The sequence below is a fragment of the Cavia porcellus genome, unplaced genomic scaffold (genome assembly GCF_034190915.1).
Source record: "Cavia porcellus strain 051 isolate PalLab524CR breed Dunkin Hartley unplaced genomic scaffold, mCavPor4.1 scaffold_7, whole genome shotgun sequence".
Classification (NCBI taxonomy): Eukaryota; Metazoa; Chordata; class Mammalia; order Rodentia; family Caviidae; genus Cavia; species Cavia porcellus.
Window position 1 is genome coordinate 79635137 of NW_026947490.1, and position 25172 is coordinate 79660308.

At 41.4% G+C, this 25172-nt stretch overlaps 1 protein-coding gene across 3 annotated transcripts in view; it reads right to left on the minus strand.

The window, feature by feature from the left end:
* Positions 1 to 22502, minus strand: part of LOC111755823 (skin secretory protein xP2-like) — a 52134-nt gene extending 29632 nt beyond the window's left edge. The window contains exons 1-2 of one of the 3 annotated variants that reach the window (XR_002790378.2): positions 17771 to 22502; positions 12240 to 12323 (exon numbers count right to left, since the gene is read on the minus strand). The gene's annotated coding sequence lies outside the window, so the exon portion shown is untranslated. Of the gene's footprint in view, positions 1 to 12239; positions 12324 to 12501; positions 14911 to 17770 lie in introns of those variants that run through there. The other 2 variants (XM_063253890.1, XM_063253891.1) reach the window with 2 other exon arrangements.
* Between the last annotated feature and the right edge of the window lie 2670 nt (positions 22503 to 25172).

The window sequence follows — 25172 nt, forward strand, 5'->3', positions numbered from 1 at the left end:
ATTCCCATTAGTGTTTTTCTTGTATAGCTGAGTGCACTTGTATTTGGTGCTTATATATTTATAATTGTTAGTTTGTCCTCTTGAATTTTTCCACTAACAAGTATGTAGTGACCTTCTTTATCTCTTTTGATCATTTTTGACTTGAAGTTCACATTGTCTGCAAACAGAATAGTTACCCCTGATTTTTTCTGGGTTCCTGTTGCTTGAAATACTGTTTTCCATCCTTTGACTTTTAGTCTGAGTTTACTTTGGAGTCAGATGTGTCTCTTGTATACAGCATATTGTTGGAAATGTTTATTGATCCATTCTGTCAATCTATTTCTTTTAATAGGTGAATTGAGGCCATTTACATTGATGCGTATAACTGATACATACTGTGCAACTTTGTCATGTTATTTTCCTGCTGTTGGTTTTCTGCTTCCCCCTCCCCTTGTTTCATTGCTTGTCCTGCCTGGTGGTTTCTTTCTGTTGTTGTTCTGGGGATTGTGGTCACTTTTATCTCTATCTAGTATGTCTTCCAGTATTTCTTCTAGGGTTGGTTTGGTGGACATGAATTTCTTCAGTTGTTTTTTGTCATGGAAGTATCTTGTTTCTCCATTAAATTTGAAAGAAAGTTTTTCAGGGTACATCAATCTTGGTCGAAAGTTGTTTTACTTCAGAGCTTGAAATACTTCACTCCAAGCTCATCTTAACTTGAGGCTTGTGCTGAAAAGTCTGCTGTGATTCTAATGGGCTTTCCTTGATTAGGTGACTTGTGTCTTTTGTCTAACAGCTTTTAGTATTCTGTTTTTATGCTCTAATCTTAATTATTATATGGGTTGTTAATTATTATATGTCTGAGATATTAATTATTATATGTTTGGGTATAGATTTATGTTGGTTGTGACTGTAATGCCTCACTTATCTGAATATCAGATTCTTTCCCCATGTTTGGGAAATTTTCTGCTATTACTTCTGTAGTTTACTGAATTCATTTGCATTGACTCCTGCATCTTCATGGAATCCTATTAGTCTTATATTGTTTCTCTTGGGATCTTTTTTTTTTTTTAGTTTTAATCGGTACCAGGGATCGAACCCATGACCGCATGCTTGCAAGGCAGGTGCTTATACCGCTGAGCTAAATCCCCAGCCCCTCTTGGCATCATCTTGAAGCTGCTGAATTGTCATTTCACACTGCTTTGCTGTTTTTAAAAGTTCTATCCTACAGAAGCTTGGAATAAAATGTAAGTACCTCAATCTGATAAAGGCCATCTGTGACAAATCAATAGCCAACTTTATACTAAATGGACTAAAACTGAAAGCTTTCACTCTAAAATCAGGAACAAGACAAGGATGTTCACTATCATCATTCCTATTCAATATAGTTCTGGAAATACTAGCCAGAGCAATCAGACAAGACAGAGAAATAAGAGGAATAAAGATAGGAAAGGAAGAAGTCAAATTATCACTATTTGCAGATGACATGATACTTTATGTAGAAGACCCCATTAAAAGTCTACTAGAGTTCATAAACAAATTCAGCAGTGTAGCTAGATACAAAGCCAGCACTCAAAAATCAATAGCGTTCCTGTACATACAGAAAAAACTCACAGAGAGAGAAGTTATGGAAATGTGGCCTTTCACAATAGCATCTAAAAAAAGGAGATGAGTCAGCCTAAGCAAGAATGTAAAAGACCTAGATGCTGAAAAGTATACTGCTCTTAAAAGGAGATTAAAGAGGATATTTAAAAATGGAAAGATATTCTTGCTCTTGGTTAGGAAGAACCAACATTGTGAAAATGGCCACACTCCTGAAACTGTTATACAGATTTAACACAATCCCAATCAAAATACCATTAACATACTGTACAGATCTAGAGAAAACATTTTTAAAATTCATTTGGAGGCAGAAAGAAACCTAGAATAGCAAAGGCAATTCTGGGCAACAAAGGCAAGGCAGGAGGCATCTCAATTCCTGACTTCAAATTATACTACAAAGCTACAGTGATAAAATCAGCATGGTACTGGCAAAGAAATAGACCGAGGACCAATGAAACAAATTGGAAGATGCAAACACAATTACAAAGATACTCAGCCACCTGATATTTGACAAAGGGGCTAAATGTGTGCACTGGAAGAAGGATAGCCTCTTTAGTAAATGATGTTGGAAAAATTGGCTCTCCACACGCCGAAGACTGAAACTAGACCCATGTCTGTCACTATGCACTAAACTAATGTCAAAATGGATCAAAGATCTAAATATTAAAATAAAAACACTAAATCTACTGGAAGACAAGGTAGGTAGAACTCTTGGAGACATAAGGGTAGGCAGAGAATTGATGCAAACCACATGGGAAATACTTCAAAGAATCAACAACTGGAATCTCATCTTATTAAAATGTTTCTTTTCTTCAAAAGAAATCACCAGCAAAATGAAAAGGAAACCCACAGAATGAGAAAGGATTTTAGCCAGCAATCCTCAGACAAAAGACTTATATCCAGAACATATAAAAAACTGAAAAACATCATGCCCCCAAATTAAAAGCCCCTTTCCAAAAATGGGCATGTGAGATGAACACCCATTTCTCAGATGAAGATATACAAATGGCAAATAAATACATGAGAAAATGTTCACCATCACTGATTATTTGAGAAATGCAAATTAAAACAGCATTGGGTTTCATCTTACTCCAGAAAGAATGGCTGCCATCAAGAACTCCATGGACAACAAATGTTGGAGAGGCTGCGGGGAAAAAGGAACACAGCTCCACTGTAGGTGGGAGTGTAGACTGATACAGCCACTGTGGAAATCAGTATGGAGATTCCTCAAAAAATTAGGATTGGAAGTTCCATTTAATCCAGCTATTCCCCTCGTGGGTATTTTCCTAGAAAAATTGAAAAGGTCATGTCACAGCGATACATGTGCACCCATGTTCATAGAAGCACAATTTGTAATAGCTAAATCTTGGAAACAATCAAGATGCCCATAAACTGCAGAGTGGATGAAAAGATGTGGTATTTTTATACAATGGGATATTAAAATGGATGACCTTGAGGCTTTTATAGGGAAGTAGAGACAACTTGAGACTATGCTCATAAGTGAAATAAATCATACTCATATTTGTAGATATCACATTGACTCTCTAATATAAAAAATAATAAAAACTGAAAAAGTAATAAGACCAAAAATGTATAATATATATTGTAATAATGAAAGGATAGAGAAGTGCTCTAAAGGATGTAACTGTACGTATGTTTAAGTCTGCAAGATAGATGACCATACTACTAAGTTTTGTTAGTTCATCAAACAGAATAGTTAGTACTGTCATTGTTTGATTGTCTGCCCACTTTTTATGCTTTGATTTTGTAACTTGAGCAGCTACTTCTAAGATAACAATATGTAATTTATCAGCTAGTGATTTCTTAGTGTTAGTTTTTGAAATTCTGTATTATTTCTACCCTTTTTTCTGTTTTGCTTTTTTTTCCTCTAAATTAAAGAAAGAAAGAAAGAAAACTGGAACTCTCCCCCAAAAAAGTGAAGAAACTAAAAATAACAGAGATAAAAGAACACAGCCATCTGGAACACTAACCCTGGCTCCTGGAGAGGGAACTCTATCTCTGAAAACACAAGGTAAGCTAGGAAAGGGTTAGCAGTTCCAGGAATAAACAACAGACCAGCTGCAATAGCTCCAAGAAAAGCCCACAGTTTTTGTAAGCTGAAGATACACTGTGGGATTTTCCTTTGAAAGTGACTCTTTTTATATGGCAGACTAAACTCAGAAGAAATCCCCTGCAGCCCCTGCTATATTTTGTAGTGTTATAATCAGGAGCCATTTGAGGAAGAGCTTCATTGTTTAAGACTACACTGCTACAGGAATTAAAAGTCATAGAACAACTACACTTCATATTTTCTGGGACCACTTTACCCCATGACTAGTAGGAGACAGTCACATGAGTCACCTTGCCACAGAGCCCACGAGTAGCACACCGAGGCCAGGAAGGTGGTTCCCTCTGCAGTGAGAAGCCAGGTCAGTTGCTTGTGGCTGGAGGGCAGGGATCTGGGTTTGAAAGTTTTGGCATTCAGTCCAGCAGACCGCGTGGCCCGCCTTCCTGCCAGCTTGCCGCACAGAACTCAGAAGCCTGTTACTTTTCCCAGCTGCCGGAGTGACCAGGGATATGTCTTGGTTTGGATGAGTGCCACGCACCAGACCATACGGACAGCGGGGTCTCAAGCAGTGGGGCAACCTCAGAAATCCACAGGCCATAAAGCCAGCTGGGGATAACAGTGACTTGGTGCACACAGAAGGGCACCAACATTAAGAGCCACTGAAACGAATGCAGAAACCACACCACTGGCTGACCCAACCGAGCAGGAAAGGGAAGGGAGGACTCAGCAGTCACACACCAAAAAGTGGGTGTAACACAAACCATGCCCCAGATGTGACTGACTATCCTGGCCCCACGTCTGGCAGACTCCAACACTACAGGTTCTGGAAAGAAGCCACTCACCCAAACATCCCAGAGGAGATTTTGGCACTCGTAACCCTTTGTTTTCCTGGAACTTTTTTGTTTCTTTCTTTCTTCCCTTCTTTGGGTCTTGGTTTCATTTTTTCCTCTTTTTTGTTACTTTTACCTAATGCTGTTAACTGTCTTTTATTCTTTACCTTTACCAATTTTCTCTCTTCCTTTTCACCTTTCTTTTCCTTTTCAATTTTTACTTATTTTTAACCTTTTCCCCTGTTACTATTATTACTACTAAGCTTCATTAACATTTGGCTATTTATTTGATTACACTATTAATGTTGGATCTTTTCTACTGCTACATATAGTACAGTTGTTTTCATTATTTACTGTATATCAGTGTTACTTTTTCTTTGTGTCTGCCGTTACTGCAAATCTTTTATTTTTCAAATCTTCTTTCTATTAAGTGTTATTGTAGCTTTGCTTATGTTGTGTCAATATCTGGTTTATATTTGACTTTATTATTATTGCTGATTTCCTTTCTGAGGTTAATGGTAGCATACTTGTTCCATTTTTACACTACACCAATATCTGGTTTGCATGCAGTTTGTTTTCTCCTCTCTGATTATGGCAGGGACTCGGTTCCCAGAAGAAGAACGAAAACTAACAAGACCCTTAAATATTACACTGAGTAGGTAAAAGAGGAGTATAGACACCAAAACATAGCTAAACAATGAATACATGACAAGGAGAGTGAGTCTAACTAATGAGATTCTAACAGTAGTGACAGACTTTTTCTGCCCTAACTGATCTTGAACCTGCAACACAAAAGCAATAGAGATAAGAGAAAACAAGGCAACAAAATGCCTTCAAAAACCCTTAATTTCCCAAAAGCTGATCTCATGCACAATGAAATAGAGGAAATTATAGGAAAATAACTAAAACACTATTGTCAAGATGTTTGAAGATATCAAAGAGGAAATACATAAGAACAGTGGTAAGGTGTTTAGTAAGCTGAAAGAGAACTTAATTAAAGAGATGAAAGGATTTACTGATAAAAAGTTTTGTGAGCTTAAAGAAGAAATGAACAACAGACTAGTTGAGTTAAATGAAATAATAAAATATCTGAATAACCACTCTGGTAAAGAATTAGAAATTGAAAAGAAAGCAAGCAGGAAATAAGATCCAAAAAATTCAACAGACAGCATGAGTAGCAGATTTAACCAATGTGAAGACACTGTCAGAAATTGAAAGCCAGCTGTATGTAGTAGATCATAAACTCAGTATTACCACTAAAAAATAGTTTTTTAAGGTATTCAACCACTGCTAGATGACTTTTGAAATCTCAGAATTATAGAAATAAAGAAAAAATTAGATGTCTCTAATCTATAACAAAATATATTCATTTACATCACAGCAGAAAATTTTCCAAATCTAGGGAAACAGTTAAATATTCAAGTGCAATAGAGAATACAGAACTCAAAAAGACATATCAAGCAAAGACCTTCCCCATGATACATTGTAAGCAAAATCCCATTAATTTGGCATGAAGAGGGAATATCAAAAGCTGTTAGAGAAAATCAGCATGTAACACAGAATGGCAAGCTGATCTCTCACCACAAGCTATAAAGTCTTCTTTCTTTTGTAGTTGCAGTAATGGGAGATCAGTTGGAGTTGGAGGAGCTGTGTTTGGAGGACTCTGCAGAAGACCGTCTGCTGCTTGAATTCCTTTCATTCCAAGTGAGCTTATTCACTTAAGCTAAAGATTCCAGCCCTAGGATTTCAGGTCCCTTCATTCAGCAGTGAATGAACCCTATATAGCCTTATTAAGCCATAACAGTAGTCAGTTACCAGTGTAGCCGGAAATCTCCAGAAGATGTTAGTGATTTGAGTTTGTTTTATAGCTAGCATATTACCATGGCATTGTTTTATACATCTTTTGGTTGTACTTTACTGATGAATGTTCAAGACCAAGTCTAAGTGAGATCTGTATTAATTAAAATGAATTTCTTGCTATCTTTTGAGATCAGTTAAGTCTTTTCAGGATTGATCTTGGAACCATGTAGCACCTCTTTGTTCTTCTGTTAGTGTCAGCCAGCTGCATGAGCTACAGCCATTGCTTGGCCAAGTTGCTTTCTGTGAAACCTTGGGAGATGCTTCTTTCCTGGTGACTCTCCTTTGGCACACAATACACTGTTAGTCTTCTTCCTCTGTGGTCCAACAATCTCCTTGGTCAGAAGATCAGGACTCAACAAGTTACAGGATATTGCCGCAGAGGTTCTCTTATGTCCTAGGTCCTCACTGACCTTGGCAGGTTGGGACCAAAATATTGACCATCCTCCTAGGCCACATGTCTTTCTAGTTCTTTTTTTTTTTTTTTTTTTTTTTTTTTTTTTTTTTTTTTTGTCTGTTTTGTTTTTATCGCTACCAGGGATCGAACTCACAACTGCCTGCTTGCAAGGCAGGCACTTATGCCGCTGAGCTAAATCCCCAGCCCCATCTTTCTAGTTCTTGATCTCCAAACTTCAGTAGTTGAACATCCATAAATGAAGGCTTATGACATTACATTGTAATGGGAGTAGTGAATGTAATATTATAATTTTATCTGAATATCAAGCACCTTGAAACGCAAAGCAGAGCCACTATTTTCTACCAGCCATGAATATTCTAGTAATTGAACCCCTAAACATTAACAGAAACACCTGTATTTTACGTAATAAATTTAAAATCAAAGGCCATACATAATATTATAGCATAACAATGATGATGACAATTTTGTAACACATTTCAGTTCTCCATTTTGGTATAGAATCGCTTTTTTAGTAAGTCATCTATATCTAGTGCATAAGATGCTTTTGCCTAGCTTAGTGACCTTTAATGGGATGTCACTGAAGAAATTTGTGAGCATCATGTGGACTGCTTAATGTCTAGGCATGTCTAAGTATCATAGCATATAAATAGCATATACATCACATAAGTTTTTGTTAAAGACTGAGATCTGATTCTAAAATAAAAACTCTATCACCATAAACAATCCCTTTTTACATTTTGGAAGATGTGTACATCTAAAGGCATGAATACATTTAACACACCATGAGATTGATAGCTATCAATAGTCATAGCCATATGAAAACTTTTGTTTCTTAATTTAGAGTTGTACCACAGCATCTTTAAATCAGAACACTTTACTATGTCTAGAAAATTTAACCTTTGGTAATGACTAATGTAAACATATCACAATAATACATTTTAATAACATTTATTGCGGTGTCTCCCATAAAGCTCTGGAGACCATTGGGGCCTCCTATTAATGAACAAAGGCTAGGATATGCTTTTTTTCCCCCAGTAAACAGGTTATTTATTTATCAAAGGAAGCCCTGACTAATAATTCCCCAAGCCTGAAGGATCTCTATACAGTTACCTTAACAATTTCTGATGACCTATGAGAAAGTCAATTTTGACATCATTTTAACCAGCTGGCAACCAGGTGGAAGCATGCTTTTTAAATCTATAAGCCAAATTAAATTGTAAGCAAATGATCCAAAAATGTAAAAGAAAAGAATTGTTGAGCTCAAATTAAAACAGTTGTTAACAGATTGGACAAACACACTGTTATAGTCAGGGGTTGTGCAGAGAACAATTAGAATCAGGACACAAAATTTATAGTATTATTTTATGATGGTCACCCAGAGCTTATCACAAGAAAGTGCAGGTAATGTATCCACAATACTAAAAACTTAGAATATTCAGCCAAGGACCTAGATCTCACAGCAATGTCCTGCATGATTCCAGATGAAAACTTAGAGGCCATGACAGTGCCTCCCAGGAGTCCAACTAGAGGTCTAGAGCCCACAGGAAGGATTCACACCAGTCTGTTTTATGGATCTGTGCTGGGAAGGCATAAAGGTCAGGGGAGGAAGCTAGAAAGTCTATGCCAGTGGGGTGAAGGAGCTGTGCTGATAGGCTGAGGGTTTTACACTGGAGCTAAGAAGTCACGCTCAAGATAAGAACCAGGGCTGGCCCGAAAAGTACCACATCCATCCTCAATGACAACAAGGTTCCGAGCTCCTCCGACAGTGAGAAGTCAGTTACATGCCAAAAAGCCAGCATGATGAGTTTCTCCTGGAGATTAAATGGCACACATCCTTCCCTCTGGAACCAGGAAGCGATGTAAGGACCAAAGTGAACCACAGCCACTCACCAACAAGGTCCCAAGCTCCTCCGATAACAATGGTCGAACTCACCCTGGGGAAGCTAGTCATGACAAGTTTTCCAGGAGAACCAATGGCTCAAACAGCAACATTTAGAGAAACCCACAACGCCTCACTCTTCTCCACATCTCTGTTTATGCTGACAACTTTCCTCAGGTGGAACATCTACACTCAGCACCATGCTGATTTAATCCAGCTAGTGTTAAGTTGACCACCAGTTTTCAATCCATAACACATACAAATAAACAAATACCCATATTCTGGTTACAAAATCAGAGTGCACTCAAATATATTTTGGCCAAATTGAATTATACTAACTCTTTTAGAAATGTGTAACTATAAATAATCCTAGTCAGAGTTTTTTTGTAGGTCAGTTAACAGAGATCTCTTACAAGAAGAACTTGGAAGGAATACAATATTTTATCTACAATTAATATATATTTTCTGTATTTTGTTTTGTCTTAAGAATACTGGCAATTTTTGTGTCCCCTTCTTTCATAGAGCTCCCAGCCCAATTTTCTCCATACACTCTGTCAGCTACTAAGACCTTCGATTCCCATTTTTGATTAACGTCTCCTGGGCATCCTGGGTCAATTTCTATAATTGACCTCAGGTTGGATCTAGCCCCATCCTTATCTACTGGTGATAGCACAGTCTCCAAGACATCACTGACAAGAGACTGAGCATCAGCTTCTTAAAGGGTGGAACCAACTCTTTATCTGGGTCTGGATCTACAATATAGCCAGACAACATGCTCTGATACCCAGATAGGCCACGCAACATCCTCTGTAAAGACACAGCGTACAATAGTACCAGGCTGGGTCCCTTCCATTGTCCAGCATGACGATCTTTCCAAAGGACGCTTCCTAGCTTCTTTCCCTTTACCTAATTTTCTGCTGCTATAGTCCCAACCCTAGTAGTATTTTAAAAGTTAATAATGTAAAGTGCCAAGTGAAGTCTATTATAAAATGTGAATTTTGTGAGGAAGGATTGCCCCTTTTGTTTTTACAATTGAATTTTGTGTATATGGTGAGCATGTTCAACAGTTCCTTCACCATGAAAGTTTCCATAGTAAGGGAAATATGAAAGGTTTTACAAAATGTTTGGAAAGCAGCATTCATTTAAGCTGGGCCATTGTTAGTCATAAGTGCCCAAGGATACCAAAAGCATTCAGGCAAGAGCAATGACATGTTTGGCTGTTTCCCCAGTGTGGAAAGAAGCAAAAATAAATCCTGAGGAAGTATCCACTGAACCATGGACCCAGCATAGAGAGCCAAACTCAGGAATGTGAGTGATATTCATTTGTTAGAGATCATTAGGGTAGAACCCTCGAGATTAACTCCCTAGGGAGTGAGGGAAGATATATTATGCATGAGGAACATTAACAATTTGCTGAGCCTATTGCTGGGTTAAAAGGAGCTGTTTGCATTAGATAGGAGCATTTTGACAGAAAGTGGCATGGGAGGCAGAAGCCTGTTAAACTGGATCTGAGGGAGTAACAGTGACAGTAGCCAGCAATCTGTTTATTACAGTGTTTCCCTGAGTGAGAGTTCACAGAAATTGAGAACAAGAACGTAAATGACCAGTAAAACAGGGGACATGATATGAATGAATTTGTAGACCATGAAATAGATAAAAGTTTGGAGACTATGAAATGAATAAAAGATCTTCTTGGCCAGGGTGTATAGTGGCATTTTCAGTGTGGTGCACCACACCACAAACACAAACACTATTTGAAAAGAGGTTAAAGGGAGTAGATGAATGACCTTGCAAAGCCCATATAACAATATACAATTCAGTCTTTTGTGCAGAAGAAAAACTGGTATCCTCAATTTGGAATAAAACAGCTATTACTTAACCTTTTCTGCCCAAAGTGGACCCCTCTGTGAAAACTATGGGAACAGAGTTTATTTTTGAAGGGAAGAGAAAAGATGTGATAGAAACAAATGCATTTACTTTTCTGGGCGATGACAATCAATACCAGGAAAGTTGGCCAATGTAGAGTGTCAAGAGGAAAAAAAATTGCCACAGCAAGGGCTGGGGATTTAGTTCAGTGGCATAAGCACCTGTCCTGCAAGCCTGTGGTCATGAGTTCAATCCCCAGTACCAATTAAAAAAAAAATTGCCACAGCTACTGTTGTTGAATAGTTTGAACCATAACTTTGAGCTCCCTGTACAATCAGCATCAATGATGCCAGGCAAAATTTGGAGACCTTGTAAACTGACACTGCTGTGGCCTAGAAGGAGTCACACTGTTCCTTGGGCAAAGGTTCATAGACTCCAGTAGGAACAGCTTGGGGCCCCATTTCAGGAGTTCATACAAACCCGGAGGAGGGACACAGATCCAAGCCTTTACTGTCTTTTGTTGCTTGCCAGAGGTCAGAAACATGCTTGGCAGTGGAGGGTAGGGTTGGGGGGGGGGGGCTAGGGAAAGCACCCCACTATTAGGCAGGGCCAGGGCAAGCCCCATTGGAAGTTTCCTGGGATAGGTCAGCTCTCCACAACAGTCTCTGATTACACTTCTTAGCCCAGGGATATTCTCATCTGCACTTTGGACAGATACTAGAAGGTTTCAGTGAAAGGACAGACAGTGTCTGTGCTGCCCCTACAGGTGCAACAGAGCAATTTTGGGCAAAATGCCCCCACCCTGCCCAACTGAACAAGCAACCTTGTTCTTTCTCTTTCCTTAGGCTGTGGACAATTAGTCAGGGACAATGGTTGCCAAGGCAGCCTTGTGGAACATACAAGGGGCCAATGTCTGCAAATTAGAATCATCTCAGATATTGTAGCTCATGTTTTGTGCACTTGGGAAGCTTCTTTACACAACTTCCTTGCATTTTGAAAGGTCAACTGTTGTAGCTTGCCAGCCTCTGTGTTGTTGATAATCCTCCCATAGCCTGCAATAAGCATGCCACAAAATCCTGAAAGGGCTCATCAGAACCCTGGTGAATGGAAGTCAAATCAAGGGATGTCTCATCCTTTGAAAGAAGTTCCCTCCAAGTCCTTGTGGCAATTATTTAATTTGTTCATACACTTGCAATTTAAAACTAAAGTGATTATTTGTGACAAAGTCACCTTCTCCAGTTAACATGTCTTTTGTAATGGCCACACTGTGAGTTGCACTGCAAGCAGCCTTATCCACACACAACTAAAAAAATTTTCCCTTCTACCATAACATAATCCCTGAGATTTACACATGCTTTAGCTATCCCTTTCCAGTCATTGGAGGCCATAACCTGTTGTCCTATGAGCTCTATAAAATGCAAAGTAAAAGGGGCTGTGGCCCCACTATCCTTTTTCTGACTGGGGTTTAGTTTAAGATAATGTTCTCAGTCAAATCCTCTGGGTCATCTCCGCAGGTGTGTGATTCTCAAGTCACTCCTGAGCCAGATCCACCAAAAAATGTAATTACAAGAATCAATAACACAGCAACGATTTCTAGACATATCTGTTGTTCTTGAGAACCTGTGTGCTCCATGTTTTGCGTGTGATGATGGGGTCAATATTGACAATATTGATGGGACCAATATCGATGATATCAATACACCTCTTTCCCTTTTGTGCACATAACTAGAGGTATTCTCTTACCTGCTAAATGATGAGTTTCCTCACACCTTGAATCCCTATTTAGGCATCAAAATGCCATGTCCGGCATGGCTCTTGAGAAATTGCCTAGGGAGGGACCATGAAAAAATGAAAACAAGAATCAAAATGCAGAAAACTGAGGTCAGGTGGAGCCTCCTCTCCTCATGGAAGAAAAAAGCCACCCAATAACTGCAGTACATTTATGTATGCACTCGGCAGGTTGATGTCAGGTGAGATCACCTAACAACTTGTTCACCTAGCTCACCTTGGGCGCCTTGTGTTCTGAGGCTGGAAAAACTTGTTCACATAACTGATGTTGGGCACGCTGTGTTCGTGGGCTGGCCTTGCTCTAGCTCCCGATGTGTGCTTGATCTTCACTTTCAGCCCCTCCCCACAATAAAAGCCAAGAGGGCTTGAAGCGAAGTTTTTAAGCCCTAAAAGAGAATAATTGCCAACACAAACTTCTATATCCTGCAAAACTGGCCTTCAAAATTCACAGAGAAATGAAAATAAAAACCTAAAGACAGGCATGCCCACTCAACCAACATTACAGAATATCATTAAGGGAATCTTAGTGATTGAAAAGCCACCAGCACTAACGAGCCAGAAAGAAAGTATACATCCAATTGAGGGATCAGTAAAAAAAATAAAGAAAGAAAGAAAAGGAGGGAGGAATCAGTGCTGGAAAAATAATGGAGTGGCAGGATTCAACAAATATATTACAATAATTCTCAGTGTCACGGCCTTACCTCCCCAGTCAAAAGACACAGACTGTCATGTTAGATAAAAAAAAAAAAATGAGACTGTATTTGCCGAGAGGAGACGTCTATCATCTAAAAAGAAGTACAGAGACTAAAAGAAGAAAAGTAGATTACAATACTCCATACTTCAGAAGAAAGAAAAAGAAACTCTCTTGTTTTCAGATGCAGAGAGCTTCAAGCCAAAACTGATCAGAAAAGCTAAAGATGGTCACCACACACTGGTAAAAGGAAGCAAATCAACAAGAAGTTATGGCAATTTAAAATATGCATATGCTGAATGCCAGTGTGCCTCATAAAACAAAAACTACCGGACATAAAAAAGACAGATAAACAATCACAGGGGAGGACTTCAATATCCCATGCGCACTAGTAGATCAACTAAAGAAAAAAATCAAAAAGGGAAATCAGAGTTGAGCCACACCATTAAACAATGGACTTAACAGGTATCTATAGAGTCTTCATCCAACAGCAAAGTACACATTTTTCTCAGCAGCACATAGAACTTTTTCCAAAGTAGACTGTGTGTTAGGATATAAAACATTCACAAGTAAATGCAAAAGATTTGAAATAATCCTTTGTACACTGTAGGTCATACTGGAATAACACTAGAAATCTTACAACTAAAGAGACCACAGAAACTACAAAAACACACGAAAGTTAAATAATACGTTACTGAATAATCAATGAAAACCAGAAGAAATCAAGAAAGAATTGAAAAGGTTCCCAGAATCCAATGACAATGGAAGCAACACATACCAAATCCTAGGGAGATGCATAGTGAATGCAGTCTTAAGAAACTTACAGCTATGACTGTACACATTAAATGATCCAGTGATCCAAATGAGTAATATAAAAATATATCTAATGTTCCAGAAAAATGTCAACAGTCTAAATCCAAAATGTGTACAATAAATGATAAAGATCAGAGCAAAAATTAATGAAATTGAGACAAAAACACAAAGGATCAGTGAATAAGAGCCAACCCTCTAGCTCATGTCTCTCACTGTATACGCTAATAAAATCAAAATGGATCAAAGAGCCAAATGTTAAAACAAACACTAAATCTGCCAGAAGATAGAGACCTGGGGTAGGCAAACACTTTACACACCAAACCCTAATCACAGAGAAAATATTACAAAGAATCAACAACTGGGATCTCTGCAGCTCTCTGATGCAGTGAACCACATTATAACAAATTTACTGCTCACCTAACAAGGTACCTTTTCCTAAGAACAGTTGGAATCTTTCCTAAGAACAGTTGAGAAACTTCACTGTGCTTTTGATGATGATTTTCACTTTTATACTAGTGTATTATTTTAAGGTATTCTACGTTGTAGGAACTTCCTTTACTTTTATTTTATTTCATGCTCTATTTTCATCCTGTATTAGTCAGCTTCCCAATCCTGGGACAAAACACCTGATATACACAAGGTACAGGAGAAAAGGTTTACTTTGGCTCACAGCTTCAGAGATTTAATCCGTAGTTGGCTTTCCTAATCCTCTAGGGATCAAATCTATTGGGTTACCAATCAAAATGAACCATCACACAGCACTTGGTATGACAGATTGGAATTTTAACTCCTGTGACTCTGAAGGGGTATTTATTCAGGTCCATTTCATGCAATATTATTGAATGCTTGACAGCAAACAATTTTGTGGTAGAAATACTTGAGAAACATTTAGTTAGACAAAATAAAACATTTTCTTTCTTGCTATAGAATATGTTCAAATCAGCCATTCTATGACTTGATAAGCAAAGCAAAAATTTTCACAACTTTGATCTCAAAAATTGCTTGAGCATTATTAAATTTAAACATAATATTCAAGTACAATATATAATGTATCATTATATATAATAATATATATAGCAGAGTATATTAAGCAGGTATATTAAGAAATTTAGTGCAAAGTTTTTATTATAATGGTTTACCTTTATGTGTTTAATACAGTATAAAGTCTATTTTAAATAAGATACTTTTACATAATGAACATGTAGCATAGTATGTTGTTTATACATAGGTAACCCAGAAATTAGAATTGCTATAAATATTATATGGTATATTTTAATTATATGTATACAGAATTGTTCATGATACTAAATTTCAGTAATATAAAAAACAGTGCTATATTCTGTAGGTGTAATATATAATAGGTCTGAGATAATGCTTGCTGAATAAGTCAAGTTAAGGTCAAAGCATATAATTTTAAAATTTAAATTTTTCTCATTGGTTTAATGTCGCTCTTTCAGCTTTGCAGATTTGCAGAACTCGTAAATATAAACCTTAATGAAATCAGCACAAAGTTAATTCCTTTTCCTCAACTTCATTATCTTGTGTCAAGCCCAGCACCTCTGTGTACACTGACAGATGTTAACATTCCTCTCCAAAGGCAAGACACAGGGCTGGGGATTTAGCTCAGTGGCATAAGCACCTACCTAACAAGCCTAAGGTTGTGAGTTTGATCCCCAGTATCACAAAAAAAAAAAAAAAAAAAGCAAGTTGTAACTGACCTCTAATTTCCTAAGTTACTTGATGTAATTTTTTAATGTTTACAGTAATTTGAGACATTAGTAGCATTTTATTTGCAAGAATTATATAAAAATAGTTGACAGCACACTTTTTCATAGATGAAAGTTTTTTAGAATTATTAAAAATATCAGTATCAAGTTTTTGAAATTAAATTTCATGATTGAATTTTTAGGTTTTTTTCTTGTATTTAATCACTAAAGTAGTTAAACTGTAGACAAGATTTGAGAAACAATTTTAGGCTTTTTAAAATTAATAAAGATATAATTTCATTGAAAAATATGAAGTAATTTGAAGTCTGAAAGACTTAAATCTGAATCCCAATTCCATCCTTCAATTGCTACAGAATGTTGGGCAACTTTAAACTTTTTATCCTTGTTTTTCTAATCTATAAAAACAGAACTTACATATTTCTTGGGTGATAATAAGAGTATGTTCTAGAAATCTCATCACTACACACTATCCTAGAAAGTTTTCATATGGTAACTCTTGTAAAACACTTTGTTTTACAATTATGTGTGTCATTTGTAAATATAAAGTGCTCGAGAAAAGTTTGCACTTACAGTCACAGCTGGAAGGGCTAGAGGTTCTATTGATTATTCTAGGGAAAGAGAATGTAAATAAGAAAGTGAAAACTAAACTAAAGATAATTAAACTAAACTAAAGATAAAGTTTTGACAAGATAACAATTCTACACTGCAGAAATATTGCAAAGGTCCTGGGTCCATTGAAACGATGGAAAAGAAAACTTTTGGTTTTTAAAAGTTTTATATTTTTCACTTTTCCTTGGACATATTTTTATTGCTTTCAAAATCAAAATCTCAAGACAAGAGTCGCTAGGATGAAACAAGACCATGAGTGTTTCGAAACATCTTTGGTAAAGCTTTAGTAAAGCTCCGTAAACCTGCACAACTTTCTATCATTTGATCTGTTTTTGTATGTGTATGTGATATTAGAGGTTGAACCCAGGCTCTCAGACTGAGCCCCACCTCTTTTGATGTTTGCAATTTGTTTTGTTTTGCTTTGTTTTTAATTTTTAGACAAGATCTCACTAAGTTTCCCAGCCTGGCCTCCAATTTGGGATCCTCACCCTCCAAAGCATTGGGATTACAGACACACAACACCAGGTCCGGGTCCATCAGCCCCGTTTGAGAAAGCTTGCCCTCCACTAATAGCAGGAATTCCCTGGGCTACTAACATTCTTGCTGTGATCCTGTGTCTAATATCTTAAATTCTCCAGGTAAAGTATCAGGATTTCCAGCCCCTAATTGTCTACACACACCTACACGTCCCTGCCCAAATCAGCTATGAACTCAGATACTTGTACTTTCTAAATCACCAGGACACTTAACAGCTCAGTCCCTTTTGCTAACAAGAACCTCCATCGCTTCAAAAATCAGTAAATAAGTCACTGTATTCTAATCTCCTCATAAAAAAATACTAAGGCAATGGATTACCCAAACTAAATTAAACTTCCCTGTGGACTGTCACTTGAAACAGTTCAAAGCCACCATGGACCGACTCCCTGTTTAGAAAAAGCCAGAAATACATGGGATGCAAAAGGACAAAGTAAAGAAACGCTTATAAAATGCAAATGTGTGCACCAAAGTACTCCTTCAAACAAGGAACCAACTGAAAAAAAGTTGTTGCTAAAATGCACAATTCTGGGCCGGGATTTAGCTCAGTGGCATAAGCGCCTGCCTTGCAAGTGCATGGTCGTGAGTTTGATCCCTGGTACCAAAAAATAAAATGAAATAAAATTAAAAAAAAATAAAATCCACTGTTCTAGGGGCTCTTTTTCCTTTTTTTTTTTTTTACTTGTATGTGTTTGTGATACATAATAATTACATTGGTTTGAAGGAATTTTTATATCTATCCCTGGATCTCTGTATATTTTTCAAGTAACTGGAAAGTTGGGCTCCAGACTGGAGCCCACATAAGGGACAATTTTGCTCCACTGAGGCAGGCAGCACGGCCTTGTGCCAGAGAGGCTGTGCATGAAATCCAAATGTTTGGGGATAATACAAACACAGGAAAAGCAGGGTTCTGTGCTTTCACCTGACATGTTCTGCACTCCTCTCTGAAGCTAAGGAACTCAAGCAGAACTTTCTCGGAGAACAAAATGGCTCCCTGTTCTCAAGCAGTGTTTCCACAAGAAAGTTTCTCCCCATCATCTTCCTTTCCTCTTTTGGCCTGAAGATCAAGGGCAGCTAAAACCTCTGGAAGGGAAGGAGGAAGGGGCGCTCACCTGTGCCAGCTCTGCACAGAGGAGAGTGTAGAGGAGGAAGCCCCGCATGTCGCCTGGAAGCCTGAAGCCTGGCCCACTGTGCAGAAGAGAAGTGGGCGCTGCTCTGGACTCGGGTGCACAAAGCTCCCCTGTCTCCACTCCCAGGCCGCCGACTTGCAGGCTGTCCTGTGTCCCTGCTTACTCTGCTGTGAGCCTTCCAGAAATAACCTGCCAGTGAGCATGCGGTGTGTCAGGGAAGGAGGCCAGGGCCTTCCTGCAGAACTGCAGGGTGGATGGAGCTGGAGCCTTTCCTGAGTCAACTGCTCAGGTCCTGGAGGGCAGAGGCTGCCCTTGGGCAAAAGGGAGAAACCTCATACCCTTCCCTTCCCTGTCCCCTGCCTCTCTCTGTGATTTTCCTCTTCCAGCTCCTCTCTGGGCTTTCTTTCCCTTGACCCTTGGCAGAGGTGGCCTGGCAAGACCTGTACCTGCAGGAGAAAAATTAACCTGCTCAGCAAAAGAAGCAGGTGGCAGGTGTCAACCAAAAATTAATGAAAGATTCGAGCTAAATTGTTTCCAACAGGATGCCTTTCGTGATTCTCTTTTAAAAACTCTGTAACTTTCCAATTCAGTGCCACTTGTTTGCACTCTAAAATGGGGGTGTCTGTGTACAAGTGGTCCTCAGCTCAGTTAATTAAACTCCAAATTTATCAGTTTGGCTGCTTGGACTCCTGTATTGTTGTTCATGAACCCACCTCATTCTCCCCCTCATTGTCATCTCCAGACATCGGGACACCAGGCCTCCCCTCCTGAGTGGTCATGTGTGACTTTACCTTATCCCATTTTCCTTTTTTTTTGTTTATATATTTATGTATTGATTTTGCAGCACTAGAGATTTAACCCAGGGCCTTTAGACTAAGCTCCAGCCCTTCCAGCCTTAGAGATGCAGTCTCAGGAAATCACTGTTTCCCAGGCTGCGCTCAGATTTGTGGCCTTCTGGGGTTATCAGTGTGCAGCACCGTGCTTAGCTGCTCATCCCACTTCTAAACCTGGGCTTTTGTCACCTTCATTTACTTGCCTCTGTGATGGAGCTCTGCCTTCCTGGGAAGCCAGTGTGAGGTTCACCTTACTGCACCATCGCGGGGCCTATTTCTCCTCCCACAGGCTCACTGCTGTCCAACTACATCCTGTCACCTGACTCTGGGGCTCACTGCTCACCTCCTTGACACAAAGGCAGACACAGCTGCATACAGACAGAAGAAGTCAGGCCTCGCTCGGGTCTGAGCTGAAGAGTTAGAAAAATTAGGCTCCTCTCCAAACACGGGAAGGAAACATCCCTGGAGAACCAGGGATTATGTCATAAAAATGACAGCCATACACAGCGTGCTACTAGCAAGCTAAGGACAATTACATACACAACAGATACCAAGAGACAATAGTCAGGGAGGCTATAGTATCAACACATTATCCTGCCCCCTAAAAAAATAAGAAAAAGCCCAAGAGTGGCTTAGTGTAGGAAAATGTGACTGTTTTTGGTTCAGTCTGCTGTTTCCCTTCTTATCCTCCTGGCATAGGACCATGTGCCTTTGAGTTCCCAACCTTAGAAATGCATGGCCCACAATAACCATCAAATGGACTGTCCCTTGTTTCCCAGCTCTTCTACCAAAGGCAAAGGAATGATAGCCTAGGTCTCCTGTTCTAATGCATTAGTCAGATTTCTGTTACCAAAACAAATATCTGAGACAATCGCCTTCTAAAGAGGAAATGGTTATTTTGGAACACATTATGGAGGTTGCAGACCATGGTTGGTTGGTCAGATGTTTTTAGGCCTATGGCAGGGCAGCACATCACGGTGGGAGCACACTGTAGAAAACACTGCTCACTTCAAGCAGTCAGCAAACCAAAAAAGGAAGGTGCCCTGTCCCAGGGTGCTCTTCAAGGGCACACAGCCAATGGCCTCCCTTCCTTACACGAGGCCCCGCCTCTTAAAGGTTCCACGGCCTCTCAATAGGGCTCAGGAAAAGGGGCAAACTGGGATAACATGGCCTTCAGCCACCTCCTCCAACTCTCTGTCCCAGAGAAGATGCTGCATATATATCTGTGCAATATCTAGGCTTAAGGAGCTTCACATTCCTCCCGTTTGCTCCCTGTGAAGTGCTGGTGGCAGCAGCCATTTCTCTGGAAGTGCCTTCCCTCCATCTGCAGTCCCACTGCTGGTGAGCAGACATCCAGTGGCCGTCTCTGCCTCTCAGTGGGAAAGGAATGCCTTCGTGGGAGCTTACTTGTGAAAACCCTTCCGATGGTCAGGATCCACGGGCTCTGGCTTCCTTACCACTGCATTATATGTTTAGTCTTCTCTAGGCCTGCAACTCCTATTTATGGATTTGAGAACTCCAAGCCTCACAGCACGAAATGAACGGGACATTTTAAGAAGTTGGGACTGCTGTCTGTGACTTTACACACTAAGACCTTTCACACTGTGGGTGTTTTTCTAACCACCATCCTCTACTGTCTCGCGTAACAATATTCCTGTCTAAGCCCACATTTCACACGTACTCTGTGGTGCATGTTCAGACAGGCACAGCACTAAGCATAACTGTTCTTTGCACCACATTTTATAATTTACAATGAAATTTCCCATGTATTTTCTTTTTCTAATTTCACAGCTCAGTGAGTTAGGAAAAGGCAGTGTTAGCATTCTCACTTAACAGATTGAAAAGTTAAAGTTAAGTCATTGGACTTGGTCAATAAAACACACTTAATCTCCGCCCTCTAGTGCTATGTCACCTACTGGGAGAGCCGACCTTGAATAAATACACACACAAATACCCATCATTAAAAATTGAATAAAGGCTAATAGTAGAGAGCAAAAACCTATAAGAGAGAATGCTGGGTGAGACCAAAATTTAGACCAAATTTAGACTGGGGACCTAGGGACATCTCCAACCAAATGAGCCTTCAGAAGTTGAGAGGGGAAACCAGTTAAGGAGAGGAGAGAGGACACCTGGCCCAGGGCTGCTTCACCGGCAAGACACACACCTCTAGTGGTGCCAGGCTCCATCAGCAGAGAGCACTGCGTCCTTCCGAGCAGATTCCTAAAACCACGTGTCAGGAACATCATCCCCACTAGAATAGTCCCTTCTTCCGTGAGCATCACCAGCTGGGCAGGCAAAGGTCAGGGCTCACAGCTTCGGCCAGCAAGCTTCACACAGGAGAGTCTTCCTTTCCTTAACCATTTCCCAATCTCACTGGTTGTGGAGAGGGAGCCATAAAAAACAACAGCCATTGCCCGTGTGGCAGTGCTAAAAGAGAATCACTTTGCACACAGTGGAAGTAGAGGTTTAGCAAAGTAATGGCTATCATCTAATCAGTTCTCACTGTATCTCAAAGTGATATTCAGTGCTGTGTGAGGATCATATACGATCAACCTCAGAGTTGGACACGGGCCATTACTATTTTCATTTATGTATGAGGAAATGGGCAGGTGATACCCACAAAAGAGGCACAGCCAAGATTCCAAGCATTGCATCACCCAGCTCTGCTGCCTCTCTGTATGTGATGGGGAGCAGGATGATTTATTGAACTCTTAGTGTTTTCCATCCACCTGCTTCCTCCTTGGGTCTCACAAAGTTAGTGAGGTCCTTTCCCACCAGCCTATCCTGGAATGTTTCACGCTGCCCGTTCAGCCTCTGTCTTGTGCTCACTGGACATGAAGTGGGGAGGGATGAGCAGGAGGAACAGGAGTGACCCTAATGGACTGGACAGGACAAGTGGCTCAGGCCCCTCAGCGCAGTGCAGGGAGGTCCCTGGAGCAGAGAGAGGTGACTGGAGGCCTCACGGCAATGATCCCTGAAGAAGCCTGGGGACGCGATGCCTACACTGTTGGTGCCCTCTTGGACAACCGTGTACTTGCAGAGACCTAACATCAGAGGCCTGACCTCTTGTCCAGGCGCTTCCTGGGCCTCCTGGATTGTTGCTCATCACCCACAGTGCCTCTGAAGAAAACCACTGCACTCCTGGCAGCCCCTGCAATTAGGTCTCTGTTATCCAGCAATTCTCTGGGCAACCCCCTTGCAGTCAGAAGGCCCCTGTTCCCATCATGGCTTTTGCGAACTTCTGACAGGGTCCTCCAGCTCTCCCTGCCTCCATGCAGCCTTCCCGATTCCTCCAGTCCATCTTCCTCTCTGCTACCCACTTGTCTTTTGTAAACCCGGGTCGGTGGCGTCACTCTCCTCCCCAATACCTTTTCTGACTCAACCTCACCTTCAGGACAAACGCCACCTGCTGAGCAGGCAGCCAGCCAGGAGCTCTTCCCTGACACTGATGAATGGAGAGCCCCGCCTCTGCTGGGGTGCTGGGGTGCACCCCGCCCGCTCTATCCGGGGAGCCCTTCCTGGAGGTTCCTTCTCTCCAAGGGATCCTTCCTCACAGGCCTGGATCACAGCGCCTCACCCAGGTCCTGCACCCCCGCAGCGCCCCGCAAACCTGCACTGCAGTGATCCGTGTGCGCAGGGGCGCACAGCTTTGGCCGTGGACACGGTGACGCCCGTCAGGACGCCGCCCAGAGGACGCAGCACCCACGCGGCACCCTCGCACTAAAAGCTATTTCCTGTCTTTACAGTCGGATTCAGCGGCCCTGGGGTCCGCGGATTTTCCCGATGGGGCTGGGTCAGGGGCAGCCTGAGACTGCTCTTCAGGCCTTTGTACCCACAAAACGCCACGCGGGGGCGCTTGCACCTAACCCTTCCCCTACTGCCCCCCCGGCGCCCGCCCGTCCCCGTCCTCCCCGCGACTGACAGGCAAATCCCCATCGTCCCCTTTCCCTTTCCGGGGAGGCCTCTGCTCCGGGGCTGCTGCGCACTGCGCGTTCTCCACGCAATCGCGATCCCCCCCCCCCCCCGCTCCGACCTGCACTGCGCCCTGTGGACGCTGGGGGGCGCCAGGGGTCCCCAGCCTCGGGCCCGGCCGGCGCGGGTGCCCGGGGCGCAGAGGGGAGGCGTCCGCCGCTCAGCGTCTCTGGAGTCCGGGCGGGGCGCTCCGTGCACGGCTGCACCAGGGGGAGCTGCGCCACCTGGGGGACCGCGAGGCTGTGCAACAGGGGCGCAGGCGGGGTGGGGCGGCTCGTGGAGGGTTCCCGCTCGCAAACGTTCTTTCAGAAATAGATCAAAATACTGCAACATAAAATAGCTCGCGGCTACACGAGCAGCCCTCACCCCACCTGCAACCCCGCGGGGAGGGCGGTGGAGAGAGGAGGAGAGGAGAGGAAGGGGCGGGGGAGGGGCGGTGGCTAAGGGGGATGCGGCCTCGTGGGTCTGCAGCTCTGCCTCTCTTGACCAGCAGAGGGCGCGCGCCCAGCCGCTCAGAAGCAGGAGTGGCACAATGAATGGAATTAAGGGACGTTTTTTGTTATCAGGGAACTGAAACCTATTTACTCAGCAGTCTTTTAATTTGATCAAATTTGATTTTTAATTTGATTTTTTCTTTGCTTATATACACTTGGTGATGGAGCTCTATTGTCATCTTTCTTTACAAAGAATACGTGATGTATCTCCACGTAGTCTCATTTTGGCTTCCTTAGTTTAAAAAAAAGAGTATTTAAAGATAGTGTAAAGCATATTGACTCAAGTATTCTAGACATGTGCCACGTGTTAAAATGTCAAGAGGAGGCTGGGCGTGGTGGCGCATTGCTGTAATTCCAGCACCCGGGAGGTCGAGGGAGGCGGGATCGTTGCAAGTTCAAGACCAGCCTGGACTACAGAGTGAGCCCTAGGCCAGCCTGAACCAGATAGCGAGATCTTGTCTCAGAAAGGACGCCCCCAAAAAACAAATGTCAGGAGGAAACCTATTTGCACAGTTAATCTGTGCTGATATATATAATTTTAAAAAGAATTCAGGAAGCTTACAAGCATCAGTTTTTAAGCAGTTTTCTGCAACTGAGCCTTTTCAAAGCATTATATTTAGGTCCACCAAAAGAATGTCCATCTTTCTCTGTGCACCTGTGTTTCACTAGTTTTAGTAATATTTGCTCAAATCTTGTCGTTGTGAGAATGTAATCAATGTGAATGAGCAGATCAGGACCAGCTTGCTGCCCCTCCAGCTCGTAGGTTCTGGGCCTCAGAGTATTGGCTTCACAGAGAATGCAGTCAGTCTGAACCACAGGCCACATGGAAGACAAGGAGTGCTTTTGCTTGAGTTTAAAAAAGCGATAGTCATTTTTTAAAAGACCAATGTAAAAATATACTGACCTACCATTTTGCCTAATGCACATGTAATATATTTGAATCAACCACACAAATTCTACCCTACAGACATGCAGAATAAATGTAAAATCACTTTTAGACCCAGTGGGACTATCAGTTGATGAGACTGTGGCATGAAAGACTCCCCAGAATGAGCCTTCTATCAAAATTTCAGAGTGTGGAAAACTACTCTTCAAACATAGATGCTGAGGCTGGAGTTCGCCTGTGCCACAGACATGGCTCTTACTTGCCACTCAGGTGTCACATCCAAACTTAGTATATCAAACTTCAATGAGGAAGAATTTTAGTTCTTAAGATCAGGAGCACAGGAAGCATGTTTTCAGAATCCTTTAAATCAAGTGACATGTGACCCCAAGTTCCCCTTCCATTGAACCGAGGGGCAGTTGAATCGTCATCATGATTGTCATCACCTCTACCCTGGTTTGGATCAGGCTTCTAAGTTCTGCAACCCATAGCCAGGCAGTTCCAGCCTGAAAATGTTGTGATTCTGTACCAGTTTTAGGGCATGAGAAGCACTGGTTCACCAGAAGGTCCTGAAGCTAAGGTCCAGTCTCCCTAAGGTCCAATCACACCTAGGGATGTCTCACTGCCTTCCCAGCAGACCGCCAAGGAGAGCTGCCACTCTCACAAGGCCTCTCCCCGATCTTGGGGAGCAATGGGAATCTCTCCCTCATCATCTAGCTGCTCCAAAAGCATGCCTCTTTCCCTCCCACAATAACAACTGTAAACTCCTTTGAACAGCATCATGACCCATCCATCCCCAGTAGAACCAAGAGAGGCAGACGCAGCATTTGTTTATTGTCTCTGCTTGAGAATAAGTTGTGCTCTCATGGGGATAAAATAATGTGAAAGATTTAAAGCAATCTCAAAATAAAAATAAAGATTATTTTTTAAAGGCTGGGGATATAGCTCAGTGCAAAGCCCCTAGGTTCAATCCCTAGTACTAAAAAAAGGAGCAGGGGTGGGGGAGAGATACAAAAACACTTCCCACCATTGAGACCATGGGAGCTCTGCTTTGGGGATTTCAAAACACTTCCATATCTAAACATTAGATTTAGTTAGCCAGCATTTCCAGCCTGTACATTCCTTCAGTCCCACTTCTAATTAAGTATGTTCATAAAATTTCCAGTACCAGCAACAAATGTTCCCCCAGCCTAAGAAATTTC